At 49.1% G+C, this 12,058-nt stretch overlaps 1 protein-coding gene across 8 annotated transcripts in view; it reads left to right on the forward strand.

Annotated features, from left to right (window-relative positions):
* Window positions 1-12,058, forward strand: part of nek3 (NIMA related kinase 3) — a 55,009-nt gene continuing 42,951 nt past the window's right edge. For all 8 annotated transcript variants that reach the window (XM_072477084.1, XM_072477085.1, XM_072477089.1 and 5 more), the window contains exon 1: window positions 1-112. The gene's annotated coding sequence lies outside the window, so the exon portion shown is untranslated. The remainder of the gene's footprint in view (window positions 113-12,058) is intronic.

Genomic DNA, 12,058 nt, shown 5'->3' on the forward strand with positions numbered 1-12,058 from the left:
AGGTTTATACCCCCTCCCCCCCCCAACACGTGATGATGGGAACGCCTGCAATGGCCTCGATTGTGCGTTATTTCCGGCTCATATAAAACCTGGGAAGTGGTTTGCGAGTTGAGTAAGTGTGGTTTAATGTTTTTAATATAGATTTAAGTGACCGGGTTGCTTTCTCTATATTTTTGAACCAAAGTAGCATTGGGAGTAGGGACTCTTTGTTACACAGTGTAGCAGACTCTCGGCAAGGTTACATTAGGCGGCTGCTGGGAAATTCCTGACACCTCCACAAACTATCCCGAAATTTATTTCCACCCAGGAAAAGCTGGGAACAAATGGGTAAAACAAAAAACTATTTTTAACACCGGGAGATTTCCAGCTTGCTGATAACAGCGGCGGATCATTTAGAGAGTTTGTTATTGTAAATGATGGGTTAATGCATCACTTCAGCTGGAACCTATTCAAATAGCTCTTCATGTCGTCTCCCTAACAAAAATAACTTATCCCATTGTGTACCTCCCATCAGCCAAGACTGAGCGGCTTACTGTCTGAAAGCTGCCTATTCGGTACCTGCCCAAAGAACTGCTCAGTAACACGGGTTTCTCTTTGTTTCTGTAGAGTGACATTCTAACCGGAGGGACAGTGATACCTCCGAGCAATCTTTATACTCTTTGCTGCCTCGGTTTGCAGTTTTTAATCATAAAAGCATTAAACAAAGGGTTGAAGAGCGTTTATCAGAGCGATAACACAATCCCCTGCCCTCATTTTAAACACATTCCAAAATTCACAGTCTGCAACTCGCCCTGAATAAGCAGTAGCGGCCTTAAAGGATTGCGCCTCCTGGCCTTCCGTGATGGGGAGGGGAGGGGTGGAGGAGCGGGAGGTGAGGGGGGGAGGGCGGATGGGATGGTGAGGGGGGTAGGTGGGGTGAGGGGGGGGGGGGTAAAGGGGGCAGACGGGGAGAGGGTGGGGAGGGGGGGGCAGATGGGGAGAGGGTGGTGGGTGGGGAGAGGAAGGTGTGGGTGGGGAGGGGGGCAGATGGGGAGAGGTGGGTGGGGAGGGGGGGCAGATGGGGAGAGGTGGATGGGGAGGGGGGGGCAGATGGGGAGAGGTCGGTGGGGAGGGGGGCAGATGGGGAGAGGAAGGTGTGGGTGGGGAGGGGGGCAGATGGGGAGAGGTGGGTGGGGATGGGGGGCAGATGGGGAGAGGGTGGTGGGTGGGTAGATGGGGAGAGGAAGGTGTGGGGGGCAGACTGGGAGTGTGTGGTGAGGGGCAGGCGAGGAGGGGGTGGTGAGGAGGTGCAGACGGGGGGGGGGGGGTGTTGGTGAGGGGAGGCAGACAGGGAGGGGGGCAGATGGGGAGAGGGTGGGGAGGGGGCAGATGGGGAGAGGGTGGGGAGGGGGCAGATGGGGAGAGGGTGGGGAGGGGGCAGATGGGGAGAGGGTGGGGAGGGGAGGGGGGCAGATGGGGAGAGGGTGGGGAGGGGGGCAGATGGGGGGAGGGGGGCAGGTGGGGAGAGGGTGGTGAGGGGGCAGACGGGGAGGGTGTGGTGGGGGGCAGATGGGGAGAGGGTGGGAGGGGTGGGGGGGCAGATGGGGAGGGGGTGGTGAGGGGGCAGATGGGGTGAGGGGGGCAGACGGGGAGGGTGTGGTGGGGGGCAGACGGGGAGGGGGTGGTGTGGGGGGCAGACGGGGAGAGGGTAGTGGGGGGCAGACGGGGAGAGGGCGGTGTGGGGGGCAGACAGGGATAGGGTGGTATGGGGGGCAGAAGGGGAGAGGGTGGTGAAGGGGGCAGATGGGGAGGGGGGCAGACGGGGAGGGAGTGGTGGGAGGGCAGATGGGGAGAGGGTGGTGGGGGGCAGATGGGGAGGGGGGCAGACGGGGAGGGGGTGGTGGGGGGCAGATGGGGAGGGGGGGCAGACGGGGATGGGGTGGTGAGGGGCGCAGACGGGGAGGGGGTGGTGAGGGGGGACCGATGGGGAGGGGGGGCAGATGGGGAGAGGGGGGCAGATGGGTAGAGGGGGGTGAGGGGGAGATGGTGGGGAGGGGGTGCAGATGGGGAGAGGGTGGGAGGGGAGGGGGGGCAGATGCGGAGAGGGTGGGAGGGGAGGGGGGCAGATGTGGAGAGGGTGGGAGGGGAGGGGGGCAGATGGGGAGGGGGGGCAGATGGGGAGGGGATGGTGAGCGGGGGCAGGTGGTGAGGGGGGCAGATGGGGATGGGGCGGTGAGGGGGGCAGATTGGGAGGGGGTGGTGAGGGGGTGCAGATGGGGAAGGGGTGGTGAGGGGGCAGATGGGGATGGGGTAGGGAGGGGGGGCAAAATGGGGAGGGGCAAAGGGTGTGGGAGTGGTGAGGGGGGCAGATGGGGGTTTGGAGAAGGAAGTAAAATTGAGGATGGTGAAGGGAGGCTATTTGGGCAGATTTGGGGGGGAGCTAGGCAGTTGGGGGAAGAGAGGCAATTTGTGGGGGAGAAGAGAGATTGGGGGATGAGAGAACTTTGGGGTGATAGAGAGTTGGTGGTGGGGGTGGGAGAGAGAGAGATGGTGGGGGGGAAGTGGGAGAGAAAAAGAGAGAGAGTGACAGTGGTGGTGGTGGTGGGGGGGGGGGGGGGTGCGCGAGAGAGACCGTGCGGTGGGTGGGGGGGAAGACATGAGTGTCATTCCAGGATGGGGATAGTCCAGGAAGGAGGGTGTTGTGTCTTGGTGTGGGGGTTTGGTCAGGAGAGAGGGGGGGGGAGAACAGGTTGAAAGGTCGGGAGGGTGGTAGCGTCGGGGATGGTGTGGTGGGTTCCCAGGGGGGTTGTGTTTGGGAGGGTGTCTTGTGCGAGACTGGGCCTAGGTTTTCTAAATAGTTACCCTGGCGTTAGAAGTGATTTTTTTCCCTCTAACTCTATCAGGGTGAAAATAGCAGGACCATTAGAGTTAGCAATTTAAATTGCTTCTGTTGGCTGGTTCTCAGCCCTGTGCAATTGTCCAGAGGCTGTTAGGGCTTCTGGGCAGTTGCTGGGCAAACCCTTAAGTGGGAACTTCTTAGAGGGATTCCCCAGCGCATCATTGGGGTACACCTCAAATGCGACGCTGGGGAACCAAGACGTCATGGACCACAATGTTTTTTCTAGTTTAACATATTAAATATTCTTCAGGCAGAAGTCTTCTGTTAAAATCCACTATGAGCCAAATTTATGTAACTTGTAAAAAACTGCATAATTAATTTTAAAGCTTTATGCAAACTAAGGAGAACTGAAAACAGAGGAAATACTCACATCTAAGATTATGCCACGTATAAATATTGTCACTGAACATAAAAGTCCAGATTGCCTGCACTAGTAGTCCAAGGCTTTGGATTTCTGTCACACAAAAAAACACCAAGCAAATTGATACCAATAAACTCACATGCGTGTTTGTGAATAATAAATTCATGTTCGTGTTCAGATTTACTCTGGACGAGTGGGTGTATTTTAATGGGTTAAAATCAGGCTTATTCACTTTCTTCAAATTCTAGTTCACCATTCTTGACATTTTCTATGTAGTAATGCAGGCACGGACAAAAAAAATGCACATATCATTTGTTATCTGTAATTAGGGAAATCAAAGCATTTCCCACCCTCCTATTTATTGGTCACAGAATGATCGAGTGTCTGCTAATGTAAAATGCACAGAATTAAGTGTTCATACGGAGGTGGATTTATGTGACCAGGCCTTATGGTCAACAGAATCCCAAATTTACTGGAAAAAAAGTGATTTATTTATGTGCAGCAAGACAAATAGTAAATGTTGTTCTTTAGCTCTGTTGGCTGGACAGCTGTTTATGATGCAGAACGAGGACAATAGTGCGGGTTCAATTCCCGTACCGGTTGAGGTTATTCCTTAAGGCCCCGCCTTCTCACCTTGCCCCTTGCCAGAGGTGTGGTGATCGTCAGGTTAAATCACCACCAGTCAGCTCTCCACCTCAAAGGGAAAAGCAGCCAATGGTCATCTCGGACTATGGTGACTTTACTTATTTAATTCAACACCATAGCAGTTATCCATTTTGTCAATCTGCTAGAATTTCACTGCAAGGCAAATGCTTACTTTTCTTCACTGATGCAATGCTTCTTCATCAAACTTAAGAAATAATGAGCATCCACAGCCTCTGGGGTAGGGAATTCTAAAGATTCACAATCACCTGAGGGAAGAAATTCTCCCTTCTCGCTACAGTAAATGGCTGAGCCCTTGACCTGAGACTTCACTCCTCCGTTGTAGAATCTCCTGCCAGGGAAAGGAGCCTCTCCTCTGACAAGCTCCCTCAGAATTTTGTATGTTTCAACAAAATCACCTCCCGTTCTTCTAAACACCAGAGAGTATAGTCTTTGACAATTCAATATCTTCTCCTACACAATCCTCTCATCCCAGGAATCAATCTGGTGAACTATTGTTGCACCTCTTCGAAGTAGGTGCTTACTTCAGCATAGAGACCAAAACTGTACACTGTTCTCCAGGTGTGGTCTCACCAAAATCCTGTACAATTGTAGCAAGACTTAGAATCGAATAGAACCATAACATTTCTACAGTGTGGAGGAGGCCAACAGTCTGTACCCACCCTCTGAAAGAGCACCCTACCTAGGCCTGCTTCCCTCCGCCCTAACCACGTAACCCCACCTAATGTTAAGTAATGGGTTAAGAGACATTGCAATTAGTTGTCTCATTTATGTTACGTATCCATTAATTGACACTGATATGTAAAGGGGCTTCAGGTGGCCTCTGTCAGGTGGTGTGTTGTTAAGAGTTTTGTGCAGAGGCTGTGGACGTGAAATAAATGGTGTTTGGTGAAAAGGAACAAGAACTTTAGATTCTTCATTTCATAGCAACTAAAACGTCTAACAAATGGTAGCAGAGGATGGTTGCTGTGCAAATGTGAAGGGTTGAAAGATACAACTTTTCCTGATCAAACCAAGGAGTGAGTGAGAAGGAAAAAAAAAAAAGATACATGGAAGAACCCAGGATAAAGATGGCTGGATATGACTATCCTCCCTTATTTTCTGAAAGGGAATTGTACGACCAATGGAGAAGTGCAGTAGTTATGTGGACTAAAGTAACTGCTTTGGGAAAGAGAAAACAAGGTATGGCATTGGCTCTTTCTCTACCATATGGCAGTAAAATCCGAAACAAAGTGTTTTCTGAGCTGGAATTGGAAGACTTAGACTCAGAAGAATGTCTGGAGACTTTATTACATTATATGGATAAGATTTATAAGAAAGATGACTTGTTAAGTGCGTATGAAGCATGATCGGATTTTGATAAGTTCCGGAAAATGGAGAATATCTCCATGGAAGACTATACAATGGAATTTGGCAGACTATATAAAAGGCTGCAGAAACACAATCTGGAATTTCCACAGTCTGTGTTGGCCTTTAAATTACTTGACTGTGCTAGAGTGAGCAACATGGATAGGCTCCTGGTTTTGACAGGAGTTCAGTTTACTGATATAGATACCTTATTCGAACAGATGACAAAAGCTTTCCAAAAGATTCTGGGGAAACATTCGATTCCGATGGCTCTGATGACCCAAATAGGTCAGCCTACAATAAGGCAGAATATGGAAGATACACTAGTAACAGGATGGCGAAATTGTATGGCTACGAACAGGGCTCAAGACTATAGACGGAGACCGAGACAAGGAAATTATGAAGACAGAAACCCAGTTAGAACCTACAATAGGAAGATGAACCCCAGAAATGCATGGGGCATGATAAATCGATGTTTTCGATGTGACTCTCAATACCATTATGCTTTCAACTGTCCAACTCGTTATGATAGAGTGTTTGAAGCGACACATGACACGGAAGAGTCAGAAGAGGAAAAAGATAGTGACCAGAAAGAAGGCATTGTCCTATTGACAAGCAGTTTTACGCCGGTAATGAGGGTGTTGGTTGCAGAATCCTTCAACTGTGCTGTATTGGACAGTGGCTGCACATCTACTGTGTGTGGAATTGACTGGTTAAAATGTTACCTGGACTCTTTAAATGCTGAAAATCGTAACAAGGTTAAGGAATTTGAAAGTTCCACAAGTTTCAGGTTTGGGGATGATAATACTCTGAAGTCGCTGAAAAGAGTGGTGATCCCTTGCAATATTGCCGGAGTGAATCATTTCATTAGCATGGATGTTGTATCAAGTGAGATACCTTTGCTTCTGAGCAGACCATCGATGAAGAAAGCACACATGAAACTGGATATGGAACAGGATAAGGCAACAGTTTTTGGAAAGACGGTGGACTTACAATTTACACAGTCGGGACACTATATTCCATTACTAACGAGTAATTTTTCAAGTAGAGTGGTTAAGGATGTGTTAATGGCAGTTGAAAATGGGACTTTAGCTGATAAAAAGCTTGTGGTATTAAAACTGCATAGGCAATTTGCACATCCGTCTCCTCGGAGGCTGAAAAAATTATTAAAGGATGCAGGGGTAAGGGATGACGACTATACTAAACTGATAGAACAGGGTGAAATTCTCCGGAAACGGCGCGATGTCCGCCGACTGGCGCCCAAAACGGCGCAAATCAGACGGGCATCTTTGGGGGCTGAGCCCCAACCTTGAGGGGCTAGGTCGGCGCCGGACGAATTTCCGCCCCGCCAGCTGGCGGAAAAGGCCTTTGGTGCCCTGCCAGCTGGCGCGGAAATGACATCTCCGGGCAGCGCATGCGTGGGAGTGTTAGCGGCCGCTGACGGCATTCCCGCGCATGCGCAGTGGAGGGAGTCTCTTCCGCCTCCGCCATGGTGGAGACCGTGGCGGAGGCGGAAGGGAAAGAGTGCCCTCATGGCACAGGCCCGCCCGCAGATCGGTGGGCCCAGATCACGGGCCAGGCCACCGTGGGGGCACCCCCCAGGGCCAGATCGCCCCGCGCCCCCCCAAGGGCCCCTGAGCCCGCCCGCGCCACCTTGTCCCGCTGGTAAGGTAGGTGGTTTAATTTACGCCAGCGGGACAGGCATTTTAGCGGGGGGACTTGGGCCCATCCGGGCCGGAGAACCGAGCGGGGGGGCCTGCCAACCGGCGCGGCGCAATTCCCGCCCCCGCCGAATCTCTGGTGCCGGAGACTTCGGCAACCGGCGGGGGCGGGATTCACGCCAGCCCCCGGCGATTCTCCGACCCGGCGGGGGGTCGGAGAATCTCGCCCCAGGTTAGTGACCGCTGTGAAGTTTGTAGGAAGTACAGAAGGATACCAGCACGACCGATAGTAACCCTACCTTGGCCAGGGATTTTAACGACATTGCGCAGGTCAAGGAGACACAGCCTGAGTGAGAGAGATACAGACCGAGTGAGAATTTGGTAATTTGGTGCAGTGAGGTAATTCGGTGAAGAGTGGGAGAAAGTGCTTTTTCCCTACTGTTTTGTTCTCTCTCTTTCTTCGGGCCTAATTTCGGGAGCCGTTCGGAGGAGGAGGAGCAGTCACTGTGAGTATAAAAACCTAACGGAAACTTCCTGTTTTCCAGTTTTTTTTTCCAAAAGTGACGTCAGAGGGAAGCTGTGATCTGAGTGGTTGATAGCAAATCTGCCCCAAATTTTAAAAAAAACACAGCTACACTCATAAACTTAAATTAAACTAATTAATTAATTAGTGATGGCTGGTCAGGTGATGTGCTTGAGCTACTTGATGTGGGAGCTGGCAGATCCCATTGTGAGCTGCAGCAACCACATCTGCAGTAAGTGTTGGCTGCTCGAAGAGCTCCGGCTCAGAGTTGATGAGCTGGAGTCTGAGCTTCAAACACTGAGGCACATCCGGGAGGGGGAGACTTACCTGGACACTGTGTTTCAGGAGGCAGTCACACCTGTCAGAGTAAGTAGTTTAAATCCTGCCAGTGGCCAGGGACAGCAGGGTGTGACTGCAAGTCAGGCAGGTAAAGGGAACCAGCAGTCAGGAACTCAGGAGCCTCAGCCCTTGACACTGTCCAACAGGTATGAGGCACTTGTTCCCTGTGTGGATGGCGAACAGGGCTGCAGGAAGGATGAGTCAGCTGACCAAGGCACCATGGTTCAGCAGGCCATTCAAGGGGAGGGAGTAAATAGGCAAGTTGTAGTTGTAGGGGATTCTATTATCAGGGGGATAGATAGTATCCTTTGTGAGCAGGATAAAGAGTCCCGCATGGTATGTTGCCTGCCCGGTGCTAGGGTGCGGGACATCTCTGACCGGCTTGAAAGGATATTGGAGAGGGAGGGGGAGGATCCAGTTGTTGTGGTCCATGTCGGTACCAACAACATAGGCAAGTCTAGGAAAGAGGACCTGTTTAGAGATTATAAAGAGCTAGGATTCAAATTAAAAAACAGGTCCTCAAGGGTCATAATCTCCGGATTACTGCCCGAGCCATGTGCAAATTGGCATAGGGAGGCAAGAATAAGGGAAGTTAACACGTGGCTGAAAGAGTGGTGTGGGAAAGAGGGGTTCCTTTTCATGGGACACTCGCATCAGTTTTGGGACGGGGGGACCTATACCGTTGGGATGGTCTCCACCTGAACCGAGCTGGGACCAGTGTTCTGGTGAAAAGAATAAATAGGGTGATCAATAGGACTTTAAACTGAAGATTGGGGGGGGAAGGGAAAGTCAGGGAACCAAGAGGTGAAGTAATCAGTGGGAAGCGTAGCTGCTTAGGAATACAAAAAAGCACGAAAAGACAAAACTCAGGAGAGGTTACGATAGTCCCCAGCCCACAAAATATGACACAGTGTATGGAAAGGCTCAGTAAACCAAGGTCCACCACACTAAGAAAACAAAAAGGGACGGTCAATAGAGAATTAAAGGTGCTATATTTAAATGCACGCAGTGTACGGAACAAGGTAGATGAGCTTGTGGCCCAGATTGTGACTGGCAGGTATGATGTGGTAGGCATCACAGAGACATGGTTGCAGGGGGTTCAGGACTGGCATTTAAACATCCAGGGATTCACAACCTATCGAAAAGACAGGGAGGTGGGCAGAGGGGGTGGGGTTGCCTTGTTAATTAGGAATGAAATTAAATCAATAGCACTAAATGACATAGGGTCAGATGATGTGGAGTCTGTGTGGGTAGAGTTGAGGAACCACAAAGACAAAAAAACCATAATGGGAGTTATGTACAGGCCTCCTAACAGTGGTCAGGACCGGGGGCACAAAATGCACCACGAAATAGAAAGTGCATGTCAGAAAGGCAAGGTCACAGTGATCATGGGGGACTTCAATATGCAGGTGGACTGGGTAAATAATGCTGCCAGTGGACCCAAGGAAAGGGAATTCATTGAATGTTCACAGGAGGGCTTTTTGGAACAGCTTGTGATGGAGCCCACGAGGGAACAGGCCATTCTGGACTTAGTGTTATGTAATGAGCCAGACTTGATTGAAGATCTTAAAGTAAGGGAGCACTCAGGAGGCAGTGATCATAATATGGTAGAATTCAATCTCCAATTTGAAAGAAAGAAGGTAGAATCAGATGTAAAGGTCTTACAGTTAAATAAAGGTAACTCCAGGCGCATGAGGGAGGAACTGACAAAAATCGACTGGGAGCAGAGCCTAGTGGGAAAGACAGTAGAACAGCAATGGCAGGAGTTTCTGGGAGTAATTGAGGACACAGTACAGAGGTTCATCCCAAAGAAAAGAAAGGTTATCAGAGGGGGGATTAGGCAGCCATGGCTGACAAAGGAAGTTAGGGAATTCATCAATGCAAAAGAGAAAGCCTATAATGTGGCAAAGAGTAGTGGGAAGTCAGAAGATTGGGAAGGCTACAAAAACAAACAGAGGATAACAAAGAGAGAAATAAGGAGAGAGAGGATCAAATATGAAGGTAGGCTAGCCAGTAACATTAGGAATGATAGTAAAAGTTTCTTTAAATACATTAAAAACAAACGGGAGGCAAAAGTTGACATTGGGCCGCTCCAAAATGACGCTGGTAATTTTGTGATGGGAGACAAGGAAATAGCTGAGGAACTAAATAAGTACTTTGCGTCAGTCTTCACAGTAGAAGACATGAGTAATATCCCAACAATCCCGGAGAGTCAGGGGGCAGAGTTGAATATGGTAGCCATCACAAAGGAGAAAGTGCTAGAGAAACTAAGAGGTCTAAAAATTGATAAATCTCCGGGCCCAGATGGACTACATCCTAGAGTTCTAAAGGATCTAGCTGAAGAAATAGTGGAGGCGTTATTTATGATCTTTCAAAAGTCACTGGAGTCAGGGAAAGTCCCAGAGGATTGGAAAATCGCTGTTGTAACCCCCCTGTTCAAGAAGGGAACAAGGAAAAAGATGGAAAATTATAGGCCAATTAGCCTAACCTCGGTTGTTGGCAAGATTCTAGAATCCATTGTTAAGGATGAGATTTCTAAATTCATGGAAGTGCAGGGTCAGATTAGGACAAGTCAGCATGGATTTAGTATGGGGAGGTCGTGCCTGACCAACCTGTTAGAGTTCTTTGAAGAGATAACAAATAGGTTAGACCAAGGAGAGCCAATGGATGTTATCTTTCTTGACTTCCAAAAGGCCTTTGATAAGGTGCCTCACGGGAGACTGCTGAGTAAAATAAGGGCCCATGGTATTCGAGGCAAGGTACTAACATGGATTGACGATTGGCTGTCAGGCAGAAGGCAGAGAGTTGGGATAAAAGGTTCTTTTTCGGAATGGCAACCGGTGACGAGTGGTGTCCCGCAGGGTTCAGTGTTGGGGCCACAGCTGTTCTCTTTATATATTAACGATCTAGATGATGGGATTGGGGGCATTCTGGCTAAGTTTGCCGATGATACAAAGATAGGTGGAGGGGCAGGTAGTATGGAGGAGGTGGGGAGGCTGCAGAAAGATTTAGACAGTTTAGGAGAGTGGTCCAAGAAATGGCTGATGAAATTCAACGTGGGCAAGTGCGAGGTCTTGCACTTTGGAAAAAAGAATAGAGGCATGGACTATTTTCTAAACGGTGACAAAATTCATAATGCTGAAGTGCAAAGGGACTTGGGAGTCCTAGTCCAGGATTCTCTAAAGGTAAACTTGCAGGTTGAGTCCGTAATTAAGAAAGCAAATGCAATGTTGTCATTCATCTCAAGAGGCTTGGAATATAAAAGCAGGGATGTACTTCTGAAGCTTTATAAAGCATTAGTTAGGCCCCATTTAGAATACTGTGAGCAATTTTGGGCCCCACACCTCAGGAAGGACATACTGGCACTGGAACGGGTCCAGCGGAGATTCACACGGATGATCCCAGGAATGGTAGGCCTAACATACGATGAATGTCTGAGGATCCTGGGATTATATTCATTGGAGTTTAGGAGGTTGAGGGGAGATCTAATAGAAACTTACAAGATAATGAATGGCTTAGATAGGGTGGATGTAGGGAAGTTGTTTCCATTAGCAGGGGAGACTAGGACCCGGGGGCACAGCCTTTGAATAAAAGGGAGTCACTTTAGAACAGAGATGAGGAGAAATTTCTTCAGCCAGAGAGTGGCGGGTCTGTGGAATTCATTGCCACAGAGGGCGGTGGAGGCCGGGACGTTGTGTGTCTTTAAGACAGAAGTTGATAAATTCTTGATTTCTCGAGGAATTAAGGGCTATGGAGAGAGAGCGGGTAAATGGAGTAGAAATCAGCCATGATTGAATGGTGGAGTGGACTCGATGGGCCGAATGGCCTTACCTCCGCTCCTATGTCTTATGGTCTTATGGACATTGTGGCCATGGATCTTAAGATCTGGGATAAAGCAAATAATATATTGGTTTTGCATTTTGTAGATTTAGCAACCAGATTTAGTCAATCAACGATTGTACGAAGTAAAGAAAAGAGAGTAATTCTGGATCAAATCTTGGAAAAATGGATAGGGACAGGAATGGGTCCACCGGCAAAATTCCTTGCGGACAATGGGGGAGAATTTGCTAATGATGAGTTTAGGGATATGTGTGAAAACATGAATATCGGAGTTATGAATACGGCTGCAGAAAGCCCATTTAGTAATGGTGTCTGTGAAAGAAATCATGCTGTCATCGACGACATGCTTCGGAAAATTTTGGCAGATCGACCAAATTGCAGGCTAAATTCAGCTTTAGCATGGGCAGTACATGCAAATAATTCATTGCAGATGCTTGGGGGCTATA

The sequence above is a fragment of the Scyliorhinus torazame genome, chromosome 15 (genome assembly GCF_047496885.1).
Source record: "Scyliorhinus torazame isolate Kashiwa2021f chromosome 15, sScyTor2.1, whole genome shotgun sequence".
Lineage (NCBI taxonomy): Eukaryota > Metazoa > Chordata > Chondrichthyes > Carcharhiniformes > Scyliorhinidae > Scyliorhinus > Scyliorhinus torazame.